Source organism: Anolis carolinensis, chromosome 1, assembly GCF_035594765.1.
Source record: "Anolis carolinensis isolate JA03-04 chromosome 1, rAnoCar3.1.pri, whole genome shotgun sequence".
NCBI classification, from domain to species: Eukaryota; Metazoa; Chordata; class Lepidosauria; order Squamata; family Dactyloidae; genus Anolis; species Anolis carolinensis.
In genome coordinates, this window is record NC_085841.1 from 219,609,921 (window position 1) to 219,630,110 (window position 20,190).

At 39.9% G+C, this 20,190-nt stretch overlaps 1 long non-coding RNA gene across 1 annotated transcript in view; it reads right to left on the reverse strand.

The window, feature by feature from the left end:
• Positions 1-3,333: 3,333 nt before the first annotated feature.
• Positions 3,334-20,190, reverse strand: part of LOC134294411 (uncharacterized) — a 31,870-nt gene continuing 15,013 nt past the window's right edge. The window contains exon 3 of the long non-coding RNA XR_010001323.1: positions 3,334-5,995. This is a non-coding gene — a long non-coding RNA (uncharacterized LOC134294411). The remainder of the gene's footprint in view (positions 5,996-20,190) is intronic.

The following is a 20,190-nucleotide window of genomic DNA, read 5'->3' on the forward strand; positions in this document are numbered from 1 at the left end:
AGAGAAAAATAACAGCCTTTGTAGTTTATTCAGCTTATTTTGGCAACCAGTCAAACCAAGATATTAATAACCATTTCAGTCATAGCTCTTTACATGGCGATTAATCAATCAGCAGCAAGCTTTCTTCAGCTTTGACAGTTCTTTTGAAAAGCCCGTTTAAAAAGGAACCAAGTCTTCTAATGTATATTAGGGAAAAACCAGTAAAATCCTATTTTAGACAGACAGACAAACAGACATACAGTAGAGTCTCATTTATCCAACACTCGCTTATCCAACGTTCTGGATTATCCAACACATTTTTGTAGTCAATGTTTTCAATATATCCTGATATTTTGGTGCTAAATTCGTAAATACAGTAATTGCTACATAGCATTACTGTGTATTGAACTACCTTTTTTCTGTCCAATTTGTTGTACAACATGATGTTTTGGTGCTTAATTGGTAAAATCAAAACCTAGTTTGGTGTTTAATAGGCTTTTCCTTAATCTCTCCTTATTATCCAACATATTCGCTTATCCAACATTCTGCCGGCCCGTTTACGTTGGATAAGTGAGACTCTACTGTATTCACAGCAGACCCAGGGACATTATTTATAACCAATAATTTATTGCTTTTTCTTACCATAGTATTAGTTGTAATACAAATATGTTTGTTAATTCTTTGTTGTTTAAAAGGTAGTCTACTGGACTCTACACAGATATATATTTACTGTATATACTCGAGTATAAGCCTAGTTTTTCAGCCCTTTTTTTAGGACTAAAAAGCCCCCCTCGGCTTATACTCGGGTGAGGATCCTGGTTGGCTTATATTTGGGTTAGTTTATACTCGAGATATATGGTACATATATTATTTTTCTCTATTATTATTGGTAATATCACATTTATTATTTTACTCTATTATTATTACATTTATTATTGCACTCTATTATTGTTGTTACTATTACATTTATTTGACTCTTTTTATTATTATTAATACATTTATTATTTCACTCTGATCTTATTATTACACTTATTATTCTACTCTATTTATTATTACATGCATTATTTTCCTGTATTTATTATTATTATTACATGTATTATTTTACTCTATTATTATTAAAAGGATACATAAGCACATTTACATTGAAGAAGATGAGAATAATGATTTGATCAGAGTTGGACAGGCTTATCTTAAATTAGAGCTTGATGTAAATATTCAAAAACATTTAACCTATTGATGCCTCAATGAATGTAATTTTTTGGGATCTATTTTTATTTCTGAAATTTCCCACTCTTGGCCTATACTTGAGTCAATGATTTCCCAGTTTTTTGTGGTAAAATTAGATGCCTCGGCTTATATTCGGGTCGGCTTATATTCGAGTATATACGGTACCTTCCTTGCCTAGTTTATCCATGCCTCACAACCTCTGAGGATGCCCGCCATAGATGTGGGCGAAACGTCAGGATACTTCTGGAACATGGCCACACAGCCCGAAAGACATACAACAACCTTACTGCTAACACATTACTTGTGCATTTCTTTTACTTCTTATGTTAATATACAAAAACAAAAATTTGCTTAAAATGGCTCAAAATGACCCCTCAAAAGCTACGGTCCAGGAGTAATAATCCAACACAACTTGTTGCAGTAGGAAAATAATGATATTATCAGTTGCTTCCTTATTTTGTTTTAATAGCTGCCCCGTAGATAATTTAGTGGCTTAGAACAAGAAGGCATGAAAGGAACAAATCAATTTTTTAAATTACACCACGCTAAAATTTTCTTACCCAACAAAATACAGAATTCTATCAATGCAAATGCTGACCTGGCTACAGGTGTGCAACCTAGGAGAAAGCAACAGCCATTGCCATACTAGACATTTGCCATATGCTAGAGCCGTAGTACTGAAAGTGGTGGTCCATGGATCAGTTCTGGTCTGTGAGCTATTTGGTTATTGGTCCGTGACAAGGTATTTATTTATCATGTCAGAAGCGAACCAAGGGTACAAGTTGTAATGTATTTGGGAACACAAACAAAGTTTTAAAAACTTTGCATTATACTAAATATCCTTTGAACCAGTAGCTGGCCACTTGGAGTGCCTCTGATGTTGCTATAAGAAGGTCCTCCACTGTGCATGTGGCAGGGTTAGGCTGCATTGTAATTGGTGGTTTGTGGTTTGCTCTTCTCCACGCTCGCATGTTGTGGATTCCAATTTGTAGCCCCATTTCTTAAGGTTGGCTCTGCATCTCATTGTGCCAGAGCAAAGTCTGTTCTGCGCCTTCCAAGTCGCCCAGTCTTCTGTGTGCCCAGGAGGGAGTCTCTCATCCGGTATCAGCCACTGATTGAGGTTCCAGGTTTTGGCCTGCCACTTTTGGACTCTTGCTTGCTGAGGTGTTCCTGTGAGTATCTCTGTAGATTTTAGAAAACTATTTTTTGATGATGTAAAGTGTTGGCATGCTGGCTGATATCCAAACAGGGATGGGCTGGAGATGTCAATGCCTTGGTCCTTTCATTGCTGGCTGCTACTTCCAGGTAGATGTCAGGTGGTGCAGTGCCAGCTAAACAGTATAATTTCTCCAGTGGTGTAGGGCATAGATATGTTGTGATAATGTGGCATGTCTTATTAAGAGCCACATCCACTGTTTAACGTGGTGAGATGTATTCCATACTGGGCATGTGTATTCAGTAGCAGAGTAGCAAGGGCAGGTGTCTTCACTGTGTCTGGTTGTGATTCCCAGGTTGTGCCAGTCAGTTTTCGTAAGATGTTATTTCTAGCGCCCACTTTTTGCTTGATAGTTGGCAAGGTTACAACATAGAAAGAAACAGTTGTAGGCAATGGTCGCAAATATGGTGACCATCCTGGCACATTAGCAAAGAATCCCTACAATTTCCTCCATCGGATAGCTTAAGACACACTGCACTAGAACACCTTTAGTATATTGACTGGTAATCCAGAAATCCAATGCTTATTCATTTCTATTAGCATTCAAGTGTGATTGAGCTTTGTTGCACTGAGGCTACCAATGGAATCCTAGCAAGCAGATACAGCTTTATATTCTGCCAGTGTGCAACTGGATCTCATTCTAAACGCACAGAGTGGTTGGAAACTTTTATTAGAGAAAACTCAGGAGTGATTTGAGAAACTGCACGTTGCTTCTGGTGGGAGAGAATTGGCCACCATGTGCAGGGACATTGCCCAGGCGAAGCCTGGATGTTTAATGTTTTACCATCCTTGTGGGAGGCTTCTCTCATGTCCCCGCATGGGGAGCTAGAGCTGACAGAGGGAGCTCATCTGCACTCTCCCTGGATTCAAACCGTCAACCTTCAGGTCAGCAACCTAACCCATCGGAGCCTCTGGTGGCCTAGGGGATAAAAGCCTTGTGACTTGAAGGTTGGGTTGCTGACCTGAAGGCTGCCAGGTTCGAATCCCACCCGGGGAGAGCGTGGATGAGCTCCTTCTATTAGCTCCAGCTCCATGCGGGGACCTGAGAGAAGCCTCCCACAAGGATGGTAAAAACATCAAAAGATCCGGGCATCCCCTGGGCAATGTCCTTGCAGACAGCTAATTCTCTCACTCCAGAAGCAACTCCAGTTGCTCCTGACACGAAAAAAACAACAACCCAACCTTCAAGTCAGCAGTCCTGCCGACACAAGGGTTTAACCCATTGCGCCACTGGGGGCTTATGCATATGAAAGAGATAAAGGCAGAGTGGGGGGAGAGAGACCGTTATGGTTTATATACATATAATTTTCCAAGACAAATGTACAAATCCTTCCAAATGCAGTAAAAAGTAAAAGGTCTTTTATTGAATTGGATTTCATAATCCACACTTCAGATCCTTCAGTCACTCTCGGAAGAGGGCTCACAGGGGCCTTTTGGAAGTATCAGCACACATCACTTTGATGTGACAGTCCTACTTCTGCTCATTCTTCAAAAAATGTCATGGTTGGCAAAGGTGAGACAGTGAAAAAGTGAAAGGGCTTGAAAATGGTTTAAGTTATCTTAACAGTAAGATAAAATTGAAGAACTGGAGTTTTTTTGATGCCACAGGTTCAGATACAACAGTGTCAGCAAGATATAGCATGATAACTAGTTCCAGGAATAGGTCTGATTAAACCGTATGCACATTAAATCATATGCATAAACTGTCTGTTTGTGAAGCTGATGTTGTTGTCTGTTTTCCGGGTTGTACGGCCATGTTCCAGAAGCATTCTCTCCTGACGTTTCGCCCACATCTGTGGCAGGCATCCTCAGAGGTTGTGAGGTATATTGGGAAAAACTAAGCAAGGAAAGTTTATATAAACCAGTGGAATGGGAGATAAATATACCTGAGATATATAAGCCTTCCTTGCTTAGTTTTTTTCCAACCTCATAACCTCTGAGGATGCCTGCCATAGATGTGGGCGAAACGTCAGGAGGGAATGCTTCTGGAACATGGCCGTACAGCCCGGAAAACACACAACAACTCTGTGATTCCAGCCATGAAAGCCTTCGACAACACATTTTTTTAATCCATAGTCCCTTCATGGAATGCAGTGTGGTCGGTGCCTGTTGTGACAGGCTAACGCTCCACATCCACACCCCACCCCTGAGATTTCATTAGTATTTAGACAGATAGAAAGTGAAGCGTCCGCCACACCTGGCCCAATTATGTTTTAATTGTACATGGCTTGATGGAAGTAAATGGGATTCTTAATCTTAAACTACACAGTACTTTGAGACGCCAAATACATTTGGAAGGAAGACTTACGCCAGTGACAGCCTATCTAATAATTTCACACTTCATGCTTATTATCGACTATTTCCTTTAGCTCTATTAAGCTTCCAGCCAAGCACTTATCTTACATTTTAACAGTACAGCAGAGCTTATAAGAAAGGCAGATACCATAATGAATTTAATTCAATAACAGCTTAATAAAAGTTTACAATACAGACGGATTAACAGAAGAACGTACTTCGTTTTCTTCATCATCATCATCTAATTATTAACAAACTAAAAAGGAAATGCAGGTTCATTAAAATAAACAGAATTTTGTGGTTGACTTCAGTGGAACCTGTACTGTATACGTAGTCGATTCATTATTTTTACTCTGATTTTCTCTCTAAGGAGATATGAAATGGCATATGAAATTAGCCAAAACTTAATGATAACACAGAAACAACAGGCAATTATAATCTAAAATGGTGTTATGAAAGTTTTAAATTTAGGTGGCAACCCATACTTGAACACATACTTGAGGAGAAGTCAAATACCAATTGAATTCACTGGGACACATCTCTCCTGTGCTTCAGTCAGCAAATGGCCCAGGAGCCAGGTGGCTAAAGTGTAAGAGGGGTCAAGTATTTAATTCAGTCCTGGTCAGTTACAGGGTACTTACTTACTTAGGCGATCCCTCGTAGTTCGAGGAGGATTGTCTTCCATCTCTGGTGTCTTGGGGGTGGGTTCTTTGGTGGCTGAAGAGACCTATTCTTGATCTGCATGTTTTCCCGCAGTGAGGACTTCGGTTTCCAGGTGGAAGGCGGTCTCGGTCGGGGTTGGCTTGACGGGCCTTCCTCTTGGCACGTTTCTCCCTTAAGCCCTCCCTTCTTGCATCTTCAAGCACTGCTGGTTGCAGCTGACCTCCAATTAGAGCGCTCAAGGGCCAGGGCTTCTCAATTGTCAGTGTCCATGCCACATTTTTTAAGGTCGGCTTTGAGCCCATTTTTAAATCTCTTTTCCTGCCCACCAACATTACGTTTCCCATTCTTGAGTTCAGAGTAGAGTAACTGCTTTGGGAGATGGTGATCGGGCATTCGGACAACATGGTCAGTCCAGCGGAGTTGATGGCATAGGAGCATCACTTCAATGCTGGTGGTCTTTGCTTCTTCCAGCACGCTGACATTTGTCCGCCTGTCTTCCCAAGAGATTTGCAGGATTTTTCTGAGGCAACGCTGATAGAAACGCTCCAGGAGTTGAGTGTGATGTCTGTAGACCATCCACATCTTGCAGGTGTAGAGCAGGGTTGGGAGGACAATCTATATATATAAAAGAGTGATGGCATCAGGGCAGCGGACAAAACAACAAAACTACAGGCCCCCCAACCTCAAAATTTGACAACACAACCCATCATTCACGGCTCTAGGTTGATACAACAAAAAGGAAAAGAAAAATAAAGTCCTAATTACAGGGAGAGGAATAATAGTTTTTATCCAATTGCTGCCAGTTTGAAGGCTAAGCTCCACCCACTTGGTCTCCTAGCAACCTACTCAGCCCAGGGGACAGGCACAGTTAGGCCTCATTTAGGCATCTTCCACAGATTATCAGATTTTAACTGGATTATATGGCAGTGTAGACTCAAGGCCCTTCCACACAGCTATATAACCTATTTAGAATCTTATATTATCTGCTTTGAACTGGATTATATTGACTCCACACTGCCATATAATCCACTTCAGTGTGCATACTAAACATAAAGACAACCATACAACAGACATTCAATACCACCACTACCTCAACAATTTCTCACCAACACCACCAGACAACGCCACAGCAACGTGTGGCCGGGAACAGCTAGTGGCTTTATAAACAAGCACCTTGGTATCTCTACGGATGTCCCGATCCTCAAAACTCTCTGCTTCATATGAAAAATGCTGCACTCGCAAAGCTCAGGCGGTGCTGTATTTCAGTGTCGATGTTGACTTTTGTGGAGAGGTGGCTGCCAAGGTAGCAGAAATGGTCAACATTTTCTAATGTGACACCATTAAGCTGTATTCCTGGCATTGCAGAGGGATTAGCTGGTGCCTGTTGGAAGAATACTTTGGTTTTCTCAATGTTCAATGAGAGGCCGAGCTTCTCGTATGCTTCTGCGAAGGTGTTTAGAGTGGCTTGTAGGTCTTCTTCTGAGTTCGCACAGACTACGTTGTCATCAGCCTATTGGAGTTCTATAATGGATGTTGTGGTGACCTTGGTTTTGGCTTTCAATCTGCTGAGGTTAAATAGCTTGCCATCTGTCCGATAGATGATTTCCACTCCGGTGGGAAGCTTCCCATCAACAAGGTGAAGTATCATAGCAATGAAGATGGAAAATAAGGTTGGGGCAATAACACATCCCTGTTTGACACCTGATTCTACCTTAAATGGGTCACTTTGGGAGCCATTGCTGTCCAAGACTGTTGTCATCATGGAGGAGCCGCAGGATGTTCACAAATTTGTCAGGGCACCCGATTTTTTGGAGGATGGTCCAGAGAGCGCTGCGATTCACTGTGTCGAATGCCTTTGCAAGGTCAATGAATGCCATGTACAGAGGTTGGTTTTGTTCCCTGCATTTTTCTTGGAGCTGTCATGCAGTGAAGATCATGTCCACTGTTCCTCTGGAGGGATGAAGAGGCTGTCTGGAAGGGCCCCGAGTTGTTTGAAAGAGGCTTTACTTTTCATCTACACATCTCTCTCTCTCTCTCTCTCAAATACTCACTTTTGCCTCTGATCCAACACGTTTTGTTGATTATTGAAACAATATGTAAAACCTGAAAAATATATTTGCCAGAGGCAAAAGGCTGGATGGAACTGTACATCACAAGCCTCTTTTAAAAGCAACTTTGACTCTTGGGTCCAAAAAGGTGTTTTTTCTCATTCTTACATTGGTCTTTGTGATGCTGTTGTTTGATATTTCAAACGTGAACTCTCTTTACTGTTTTCTAATATTCAGCCAGAAAAGAAATGATATGGATGTTTTTTTAGTACAGCAGGGATCTAATGAATCTGCAGGCGTCTCTGACAAAGCTTCTTTTTAATGAACTAATTAACAGCCTGTTAAAATTCAGTGAAAGTTTTCACCAGATTTTTTTTCAATGCAGTGTTTGCATTATAATAGATAACAATAACTGAAGCATATATATTGCTACATTTAATAATCATAATCATCAAAATTCAGTAGGGTGCCCCATCAAGAGTTGTTTATTAAAACTCCACATTTGTTTGCAGCTAGATCCAGGAGCAGCTTACGAATGAATCATATTTGGTCAATGCAGCATTAGATCTTTTCAACCCTGAGGGGGGAGAAAATGAATTATATTCTTCATTACTATTTCAAGGAAAAGTATGCCTACTGAAACTAATGGTAAATAACACCTGCTTGAAGCTGTTCCCCCTTCCCTGTACTTGTCTAAATATTTTTTTTCTTTTTAATTTTTAAGAAAACAAAAATATAAATACAATGGCAGTTAAAATATTCTCTGTGTGTATGTGTATGAAAGGACTGGGGGAAGCTTCACCTTCAGCAAATTTGCCCACAAGAAGCTATGGAAATCTTTCAAAATTGCTACTTGATTTCTGTGATTGAGGGCCTTGATGGAGTAGTGAGTTAAACCGCTAAGCTGCAGAACTTGCTGACTGGAAGATTGGTGGTTCAAATCTGTGGGACATGGTGAGTTCCTGTTGTTAGCCCCAGCTTCTGCCAACCTTGCAGTTCAAAAACATGTAAATGTGAGTAGATCAATAGGTACCGCTCCAGCGGGACGGTAAAGGCAGTCATGACCTTGGAGATGTCTACGGACTATGCTGGCTTTTCGGCTTAGAAATTGAGATGAGTGTATATCTATCAAAAGTTTGCCAAATGCACTTAATAAACATTATTATTAAAAAGGGAAAAAAAGAAATGGAGATGAGCAGCAATTCCCAGAGTCGGACACGACTAGACTTAATGTTAAGGAGAAACCTTTACCTTTACCTTCTGTGATTGTGTCCCACTTCTTACTATTCAACACAACATATCTACAATTGAATCTTTATATATCTATATACAGTCACTTAACCAACATAAACGGGCTGGCAGAACGTTGGATAAGCGAATATGTTGGATAATAAGGAGGGATTAAGGAAAAGCCTATTACACACCAAATTAGGTTATGATTTTACAAATTAAGCACCATAACATCATGTTTAACAACCAATTTGACAGAAAAAGTAGTTCAATACCCAGTAATGCTATGTAGTAATTACTGTATTTACGAATTTAGCACCAAAATATCACGATGTATTGAAAACATTGACTACAAAAATGCGTTGGATAATCCAGAACATTGGATAAGTGAGACTCTACTGTATCTCTATCTCTATCTCTATATCTATATATATTTACTAATCCAATAAGCAAGCCAAGCTGTCTTCAATTTCACTCACTCACACCCTATATCACAATCATCATTCAACATTCAATGGCCACTTATAAGATGTTTGTTCCTTTGTGATATTTGGGGTTCCCAAATATTGTCTCTTTGGGTGTGTTTTTCTCGGCATAAGCAATTATCCTTGTAAGTTGGAAATAGAAGGAAGGATTGGGCAAATCATTGGCTGGAATTATGTTTCACAATAATGGTCTTGTAATTGAGGCCGCTGCTACACTGTCATAGAAAATCCAGATTATCTGCTTTGAACTGGATTATATGGCAGTGTAGAATTATATATACCAGGTCAAAGCAGATAATGTAATAATCAGTGTAGGAAGAGCCTTAGAGTGATGGATCTGCATAACTCAGTAAGACTACACGGTTACCATTTAGTGTAGATCTAACAGGAAATTCTGGACTCGGTAGACAAAAAAAACCACACACACAAAAATAAATTTTCCAAACTTTTCTTTAATGGGATTTATCTACACTGCCATATAATGAAGATTATCAAAGTAGATAATCCAGATTATTTTGTTTGAACTGGATTATTTGAGTCTACACTGTCATATAATTCAGTTCAAAGCAGATAATCTGGATTTTCTATGGCAGTGTAGACTCTGACTTCAGTGGTTGCAAGGGACATCATTTCAGACTGCCATTAACATTTTCAAATGTTAAGGTGATCATTAGGGGGGCTGCTGCTTTTGTGGGATGTATATCTGAAATCCGATTTACAGCCAGAAATGATAAATTAGCCCATAATTCCACAACATATGCAAGTTTATCCAGTCAGTCTGGAAACTAGGAGCCCTCAGTGGCATAGTGGGTTAAAGCCTTGTGACTTGAAAGTTGGGTTGCTGACCTGAAGGCTGCCAGGTTCAAATCCAACCCGGGGAGAGTGAGGATGAGCTCCCTTTATCAGCTCCAGCTCCATGCGGGGACATGAGAGCAGCCTCCCACAAGGATGGTAAAAACATCCGGGCGTCCCCTGGGCAATGTCCTTGCAGATGGCCAATTCTCTCACTCCAGAAGCGACTTGCAGTTTCTCAAGTCGCTCCTGACACGAAAAAAAAGGTCTGGAAACTGTTAACTATGGATCAAAGGACCTGACTACAGATTTATAGCCTGTCCTTATGAAAAATCATGTTATGCAGTGAAAACAATACAGAATAGTCCACATTTTGGCTCTGTGATACTGTACTTGATGCTGAGGTTTAAAATATTCATTTTTTATGCAACAGAAGTTGGTTTTTCCAGGCTTGCATTTAGCCACTAGAGGGCATAGGATCCCCTCTAACCCATTGATAGTGTTTATTTCGGGAGCCTTGCAGGAAGATAAACAGTTTGTGTAGTAATTTGTGATGGTTGCAAGTTGCTCCCAAGCTATGCAAATGGCAGTGGAGACTCCCCTGTTTCTTGCAGTGTACATTTTGGGGGACCAACAGCTGAATAATTAAAATATAAACTGACATGTCCATTTGGCTCTAGCTGAATTGCTTGCTACCTTTTTGTGTTTTGTTGTTGTTGTTGTTGTGTACCTCAAAGTCATTTCTGACTTACAACAACCTTGCTGTAACCTTGAACTCTGGTCTCCAGGGTCATAATCCAACATTCAAATCACAACATCATGCTCATTCTTTATATTGTATAATAACATCATCTGGTAACACTAACACAAGCCTGATCTATACTGCCATATAAAATCCAGGTTATCTCCTTTGAATTGGATTATATGGCAGTGTAGACACATACAATCCTGTTCAAAGAAGATAATGTGGATTATCTGCTTTGATAATCTGAATTATATGGCAGTGTAGCTCCAGCCATAGACATACGTGCTCTCACATGCACACACAGGAAACATTTGCTAATTTTTCCATGTTTGGTTTTAGTTGGAATTGTTGGAGGAAGCAACCTTCTCAAGCCTCCTCTAGTTGATGTTTGTTTGTTTTATTAGTATGTCGTTTTGTATCATGAAGTATATGTCTATTTAGCTTGCTATTACCTCATCTCTATATACTTAAAGCAGTAGGAGGGGCTGCAGGTCATATGACTGACTCAGTGATGGTTTAAATATTTAGTTTTAAAAGGATGACAGAGAAGTCAGTTGAGCCTTGAGTCAGTTAGAGAAGTCAGTTGAGCCTTGAGTCAGTCAGAGAAGTCAGTTGAGCCTTGAGTCCGTTAGAGAAGTCACTTGAGCCTTGAGTCAGTTAGAGAAGTCACTTGAGCCTTGAGTCAGTTAGAGAAGTCACTTGAGCCTTGAGTCAGTTAGAGAAGTCACTTGAGCCATGTGCCTGTTAGAAGTCAGTGCTGAGCCATGAGTCAGTTTGAGTATATAAGTCTGTTAGAGTTCAGAGGCAGTGATAGGAGTTAGAACTGTTGAGGCTTGTGTTTTCTTTGAAAGTTTTTTTTCATGTCAGGAGTGACTTAAGAAACTGCAAATCACTAATGGTGTGAGATAATTGGCCGTCTGCAAGGACGTTGCCTAGAGGATGCCCTATGTTTTTACCATTCTTGTGAGAGGCTTCTCTCATGTCCTTCTCTCATGGAGCTGGAGCTGATAGAGGGAGCTCATCCGAGCTTTCCCCAGGTTGGATTCAAACCAGCAACCCATAAGGATGACTACATATTTCATTTTTCTACTGTAGAAAATACATCCAAGTAAAGTACATGTTAGAATAAGGCCAGGCATTCTGTTTTTAAAACAATAACATTCTCAAGATCGGCCTCAAATATATAACATATTCCATTAATTTTTTTTAAAAAAATACTACATTTTGTTTTGGTTTTTTTAATACTGGAAAGTGTCGTTCCCTAACATTGACAAATATTCCTTATTAGATCATAGCTGTGTGCCAGATATGAAGCTGCTGTAATGTGGTAAATGAAATCTCTGCTTCAAGTTAAGTTTAGTACCAAACTCACTGGGTGGCCGAAGGTAAGTAGATTGTTTCAACTGTTTTCTCTAACAAGCATCATAATCTGAGGTTTTAACTGCAGCCGATGTAGTTTATGCATAAATCCAGCAGCAGGAAAGAAATGAACACTTTTAAATTAAGCCCTTCCAAGTGCTGCAAAACTATCACATTGTAGTTAGGTTTGTGAATAGGACTGCTGAAAACAATGTTCATTTCTCCCATTAACAATAAAATAAAATACTTGATACAAATGCTATTCACAATGACCTCTATCAGAAACACTTTCAGTAAAAACTTAATTTGCCATAATAATCTCATAGCAATATACGAGGGTTGAATGAAAAGTAATGCCTCCACCTTCGTAACTCCTCAACAGATGGTAGTACTGGTATGCGGCAGATACTGGCTTGTTCAGTAGACTCTCCTCTACAGTTCCATTTGGCGAGAAGCCTTAGCATTGAATGGTTGTGTTGTTAAAGTGCCAAGTATGGAACCCTGCACAGATGGTTGGTCAATGTGACATAAGCAATGTGTAGTCGTTGAATTCTTGACAGCAGAAGGTGTCACCCCAAAGGAGAAAGGCGTCACCTTCATTCATGTAACGTAAGAGGAGTTCCTGACAAATTTCAAGTCTGTGCACTTTCATTTCTGGTGTCAGCATCCTGGGTACCCATTGTACACAGATCTTCCGATAGCCAAGCAAAGCTATAATGTAACCCAAACGTTCTTGTGAAATGCTGAGTGATATGATGATCATCCTGAATCAATCTGTGAACCTTTTGCTTGTGAAACTCTGTGGTTGCTGTCACAGGACGTCCAACTCTTTGTCACGCAAGTCAGATGTTCCCACCTCAATATCTTCAAACTTATTTGCCCAACGACACATAGCACTCACATCAACACAATCACCATAAACAGCTTCCATTCTCTGATGAATCACCTTTGGGATGACACCTTCTGCTGTCAAGAATTCAATGACTGCACGTTGCTTAAGTTGCACTGACCGACCGTCTGCGCAGGGTTCCATACTTCGTACTTTAACAACACAACCGTTCAATGCTAAGGCTTCCTGCCAAATGAAACTGTAGAGGAGAGTCTACTGAACAAGCCAGTACCTGCCGCATACCAGTACTGCCACCTGCTGAGGAGTTATGAAGGTGGAGGCATTACTTTTCATTCAACCCTTGTAGTAATGTTGTTAAACCACGATGACCCCCCCAAAGATTTATAGTTTACCGAAGGTTATATTATTATTATTATTATTATTATTATTATTATTATTATTATTTTATTATGACACAGCAAACAAGATAGATATGTTGGATTTCATATCACAAAATCACAAGTCGAACACTTCCCAAGAGTCTAGGACTGTGTGATGTATTTTCGGATGATGCGCACAGATCCCAGCAGGGTGGCCTTTTGCAGCTGGCAGATCGTAATTTTGTCAATGTCTATTGTTTCCAAATGCTGGCTGAGATCTTTTGGCACGGCACCCAGTGTGCCGATCACCACCGGGACCACCTGCACTGGTTTCTGCCAGAGTCTTTGAAGTTCAATCTTGAGGTCCTGATAATAATAATAATAATAATAATAATTATTATTATTATTATTATTATTATTTTAAATACTTTTTTGAACTTTTACTGATCCACAGCAGGAGAGATCAGGAATGGACCAGCAGCAGCTTCATGCCCCACCACCAAAAACTATTGTTCTAACCCTTTAAAAAACTATCAATTTTCCCTGACTTTCTCTATAATTCGTATCTTTCTGCGTACTGTATCTATTTCTTTTATATAATATGTATAAGCTTCCTTATAAAATGTAGCAAAATGTAGCCCAGAGACACTAATCCTTATGTAACCCCACTGAGGTATTTCCTGAAACAGGAAGGTTGGGCAAATCCCTCTGGCTGTTTCCCAGACAGGAAATCACCACAACCCGTTGTTTATGTATGCAGAGATAAACCCATACTAGCCCAGATAAGCCAGAAAATATTTGTCTAGTCACTTGAGATAGAGAGTTTGCTGATCGCAGAAACAGAGGCTAAGAGTATGTACATTTGTTAAACCTCTTTATTGGCAGCCCAACCCTTGATGGCCGAGATCATCACCTTTTGTCTCAAGAGCCTTGTGCCTTTGTTAATATGGAACTGGACAGTTAAGCTAATCAAGAGCTCATTATCATTTCTTTAACACTGTCTTTACAAGTGGTATTTCCTCTCAAGGAGATTTTCCACCAGCTGATTGGCTCACTGGCTGGTGAATCCCTGGCTGTCTTTTCTCCCGTGAAAGGGAATCCCCATCTGGAGCTGCCAACATTAGCAGAGCTCTCAGCCAATCAGAGAACAGATCCAGACCAGCCCCCTACTCTCAGCCAATCAGGGAAAAGTACGGGAGTTTTGAATAGCTGTCAAACTGTATAAGATTTCTTGCTTTCTCTGTTTGTTTTATGCTTGTGCACTTTGAAGCATTCACTTGTACTTGTATCCCTTTTGGCCAGATTGAATAGAACTCTGTGGCCTGTCTTCAACCTGGTGTTTCTCTGACTTTGTCCATTCAGCTTGTTTTGCGCTCAATGGGCATGGATCCTTTTATCCATGGTCCTTGTTATCCACAACAGTCACACACCACATTCGTTGAAAATAATGATAGTGAAAGTCAATGAGTATTACTCATAAACAATTCCAGTCCATATGCCTGCACTTCTACTTTTGATTCTCCTTCCCTCTTTGAGCAACAGCTCCCACCCACCTCTACTAAGCACTCATTCATTTCTCAAAATCAAATAGTATTGATTTTCTCTTTTCAGACTTTCTGTTTTTGGAAAGGGCTGAGGCTAGTCTGCGTTCACTTCAGGTCCAAAAGAAATGTGTAGCAAACCAGAATTTCTAATATGTATCCGAGGTGAACAAAGGCAAGAATCAATGAACGGATACACAAACAGTGCCTTTATATCACCCAGTATCGCATCCAACAAAATGGGTATATATCTATGAAAGCTCATGCGAAAATAAAAACCAATTCATTTTAAAGGAGCCCCAGTGGCGAAGTGCGTTAAAGCGCTGAGCTGCTGAATTTGCATATCGAAAGGTCCCAGGTTTAAATCCCGGGAGCGGCTTGAGCGCCCGCTGTTAGCTCCAGCCCCTGCCAACCTAGCAGTTCGAAAACATGCCAATGTGAGTAGATCAATAGGTACCGCTCCAGCGGGAAGGTAACAGCGCTCCATGCAGTCATGCCGGCCACATGACCTTGGAGGTGTCTATGGACAACGCCGGCTCTTCGACTTAGAAAGAGAGATGAGCACGAACCCCCAGAGTCAGACATGACTGGACTTAACGTCAGGGGAAAACTTTACCTTTACCTTGCCATCTTTCTTTACTTCTCTCTCCCTGCTTTCTTCCTCTTTGTACTGCAGAAGATCCAGGCTGGATCTGCACAGCCAAATATTTGCAGTTTGAATTACATTCTATGGTCATTGTAGACACATATAATGCAGTTCAAACTGCATTATTTGGTGGTGCAGATCCAGGCTAACATGGTTAGGTAAAAGTAAAGGATTTCCCCTGGCGTTAAGTCTAGTCATGTCTAACTCTAGGAGTTGATGCTCATCTCCATTTCTAAGCTGAAGAGCCAGCATTGTCCGTAGACACTTCCAAGGTCATGTGGCCGGCATGACTGCATGGAGCACTGTTACCTTCCCCCGGAGTGGTACCTATTGATCTACTCATATTTGCATGTTTTTGAACTGCTAGGTTGGCAGAAGTTGGGGCTAACAGCGAGAGCTCACCCCGCTCCCCAGATTTGAACCGCCAACCTTTTGGTCAGCAAGTTCAGCATCTCAGTGGTTTAATCTGCTGCGCCACTGGGGGCTCCACTAACATGGTTACTTCTCTGAAAAGTGCACTTTTTAGCATGTCTACACAGAAGTAAGCCCCACTGAACACAAATATTCCCAGATAAGAGTGCACAGGGCTACAGTTCAGATATATATTCAGTGAATAATATTAGATGGCAAATGAGCCAGATTCAGACTTATATGGCTTTTTGACAGTTGGTAAGCAGTCTTGTGCTTATTTCATTGCAGACAACAATAACTGTGCATAATCTAGATATACTTTCGTCCATCAAGGCAACCCAGTATCCTAATATGATTGACAGTTTCAGACAGGTTCTGGATCAATAAGAGCACCTTGAGGAGAATATTAAAGCTGAATAGAAAGAAATATACATTTTGTTCCCATGTCAACCACTCATACAGTAAGATTGATTTTTTCCTCTTCATGTCAAGAGTAATTTAGGCTTTCATGAGAAGATAATCTCAAACTTGTCTGCCTCTTTGGTCATACCAGTTCTAGGGATAAATTAACGATTGGAATCATTTCAAGAGGTGGACAACGAATAATTGCACTCATCCTAACAAACTGATTGTAAGCCTTTGAAGAGCCAATGTGATGCCTTTCCATTTCTATCTAATTGAGATCAATCCTGTTTTCTTCCATGTGCACACAGTTTGTGTGCGAAGGAAATTAATTCTGTCCTAGCAAATCTCTCCCAGTTCAAGGGGGCAAGAAATGGATTGAGCCTTCCTAAGTGCAACTCAGACAAGTAAAATGAAAATGACTTGGGTAAAAATCTTCACTCATGTTCAAGAATCAGGGATACATCAATGAAAGGGGAATGAACACAAGTCTCATGTTCCTGTCTGTACACTTCTCGTGTTTCTGGGGTTGGGAAGAGATCCAATCTGTGTCCCTACTGCTTATGATCATAATATTAGGAAATCGTAGGGAAAACATCTTGATAGTAAGAGCTGTTTGATAACAGAAACGAAGATGGTGGAATCTAATTATTTGGAAGTTTGTAAAAATGAGTTAGTGGCCATTTCTCTGGGATTCTTTGTCTGTGGATTCCAGCACTGGCAAAGGAAGGTTGGATGAAATGGACCTTCCAGCTTGATAACTATATACCGCATATACTCGAGTATAAGCCGACCCGAATATAAGCCAAGGCGCCCAATTTTACTACAAAAAAACTGGGATAACTTATAGACTTGAGTATAAGCCAAGGGTGGGAAATGCAGCAGCTACAGGTAAATTTCAAAATAAAAATAGATACCAAAAAATTTCATTAATCGAGGCATCAGTAGGTTAAATGTTTTTGAATATTTACCGTATTTCAAAGAAAAACAATAAACTAGCTCTATAAGTGGAAAAGTAGGGGCAACAAAACAATAAAGTAACAATAACCTAATAATAATAATAATAATAATAATAATAATAATAATAATAATAATAATAAAAACTTCATTTGGATCCCACCCTATCTCCCCATGGGGACTCAGGCTGGCTTCCAACATAGTAACAGGCAAACATTCAATGCTTATATAAACAATGGAGAGCTAGATATATATCTATAATTATAGATACTAATTTCACATATGCATTTCCCCCTAAAACGTTTGCAAATCCCCCCTCTCTCTGTGTGTGTATGCATTTCCCCTACAATATTTGCAAGCCATATATATATATAGACATGTCTATATATATTTGTGTGTTCATTTCACCCCTGTAATATTTGCAAGCCCTATGTATAGGTAGGTAAGAATATATTCATATCTATCCAGACATCTCTCTTTATATAGATATTTGCAGAGACTTGCAAACATATGAGGGTAAATTCATATATAAAATAATGTATATTTATGGCTACAGATACATAGGTACATGGATCTATATGTATAAAGGATTTGCAAAGACCTGAAAACATATGAGGGGAAAATTCATATATAAAATTAATGTATATAGATAGATACAAATATAAAGGTGCATAGAGATTGCAAAAGCTTGCAAAGGGTTAACAAATATTTCAGGGGAAAATGCTTTCATAAGATTAATGAATATATATTTTTCTTCTTCCTGACTTGCAAGGGCATCTTTCTCTTTTCAAAACATTCCCTTGATTAAGAGCGAGGTAGGTTTTGCAAAACACACTGATAAGGGAGGAGAAGAGAGAAATAGATCACATATTGCAAGCAACAGTGCAGGCTCTGTTGCCAGCCTTGACCTTGACCCGATTATAAGCCGGGGGAAGCTTTTTCAGCTCATAAAAAGGGCTGAAAAACTCGGCTTATCTTCGAGTATATACGGTAGTTCTATGAGACTTTCCATCTAATACAGCGTTTCTGAACCTGGGGGTCGGGACCCCTGGAGGGGTCGTGAGAAGGGATGCCAAAAAAACATCAGAAAACACATATTTCTAATGTTCTTAGGAACCCAAATCTCTCCAATATTTTCTACTAGTCATGGGGTTTCTGTGTGGGAAGTTGGGCCCAATTCTATAGTTGGTGGGGTTCAAGGGGCTCTTTGATTGTAGGTGAACTACAAATCCCAGCAACGACAACTCCAAAATGTCAAGGTCTATTTTCTCCAAACTCCACCAGTGTTCATATTGAGTATTCGTGCCAAGTTTAGTCCAGATCCATCATTGCTTGGAATCCACAATGCTCTCTAGATGTAGGTGAACTACAACTCCGAAACTCACGGTCAATGCCCACCAAACCCTTCCAGTATTTTCTGTTGGTCGTGGGAGTTCTGTGTGCCAAGTTTAGTTCAATTCCATCATTGGTGGAGTTCAGAATGCTCACTGATGTAAATATAAATCCCAACAACAATAACTCCCAAATGGCATAATAAATCCCCCCACCCCCGATAAATATCGGGTATTTATGCCAAATTTAGTCCAGTGAATGAAAAAGCATCCTGCATATCAGATATTTACATTACGATTCTTAACAGTAGAAAAATTACAGTTATGAAGCAGCAACAAAAATAATTTTATGGTTGGAGGTCACCACAACATGAGGAACAGTATTAAGGAGCCATGGTATTAGGAAGGTTGGGAAGGTTGGTTCTCAACTTGTGGGTTTCCAGGTGTTTTTGCCGACAACTCCCAGAAATTCCAGCCAGTTTACCAGCTGTTAGGATTTTGGGGGCTTGAAGGTCAAAACATCTGGGGATCCACAGGTTGAGAACCACTGTAATAGATCATTCTTGCAATTTCGCAGAGAGATCTGGCTGCTTCAGGGAACTGATTTGGGGTGCCATGAAAAGATAGGTTGAATGGTTATTATTGCCGTATTTTAATTGCCTGGACAGTGGAGAGATACTTTTCTTTGTAGGATTTTCTGCCTCAGATACCCAAGTAACAAAACAGTGTCCCTTTGATTTTGGAGCATCTGTTATTTGCTATTCTGTCCCATTAGAGCGATTTCAAATTGAACTCCAATATTACTGCAATAATATGTGAACAGGGCTTTAATTTCTAGAATATACTCACAACAGTCACATCTGTATATGCAAACACAGATATAACACTGGCTCAAATAACACAAGCATACAGAATTTAAGCAGCTTCCTCCAGCATTACCACTATCCTTTGACCTTTGAAACTGTACCTTGTGGTTCCTTTTTAATGAATTTCTGTTACTTTTCTATATTGCTGTTGAAATATGAATTGCAGCCTCCCAGTTTTAAGGAAATGCAGGGTCGTTTTCAATCTATTTTTTAATCTTACATTCGATGATGGTTTAAGATTATTATACTTATATTAAATTTTCTTCATGGCCTTGGAAAGGCAATGGTGGCTTGTAAAGTGACCTATATGTCAGATAATAATAGGAAACAAAGAATTGGCATGCACATCTGCAGCTCACTGAATGAATAAAGTGGCTACTGGCTGCATCCAAAAGAGACAGAAGGAATGCTGAGAGAAACTTCAGAGACTTTGGGACTTACACAATTATCTTGACAGTGATGTTGTTGTTGCATTTTGTAGAAAACCAAAACATTCATTTGGCTCTGGCCAAGATGCTGTTCCTAAGTTTGCAGGATTTATAATTATCTTTAAATTCATAAAGATATAGAATGATTCCACAAGGGCAGGAAACAGGGCTTTTCCACACAAATGAACACGAATTGTACTACAGTAGAGTCTCACTTATCCGACACTCGCTTATCCAACGTTCTAGATTATCCAACACATTTTTGTAGTCAATGTTTTCAATACATCATGATATTTTGGTGCTAAATTGGTAAATACAGTAATTACTACATAGCATTACTGCGTATTGAACTACGTTTTC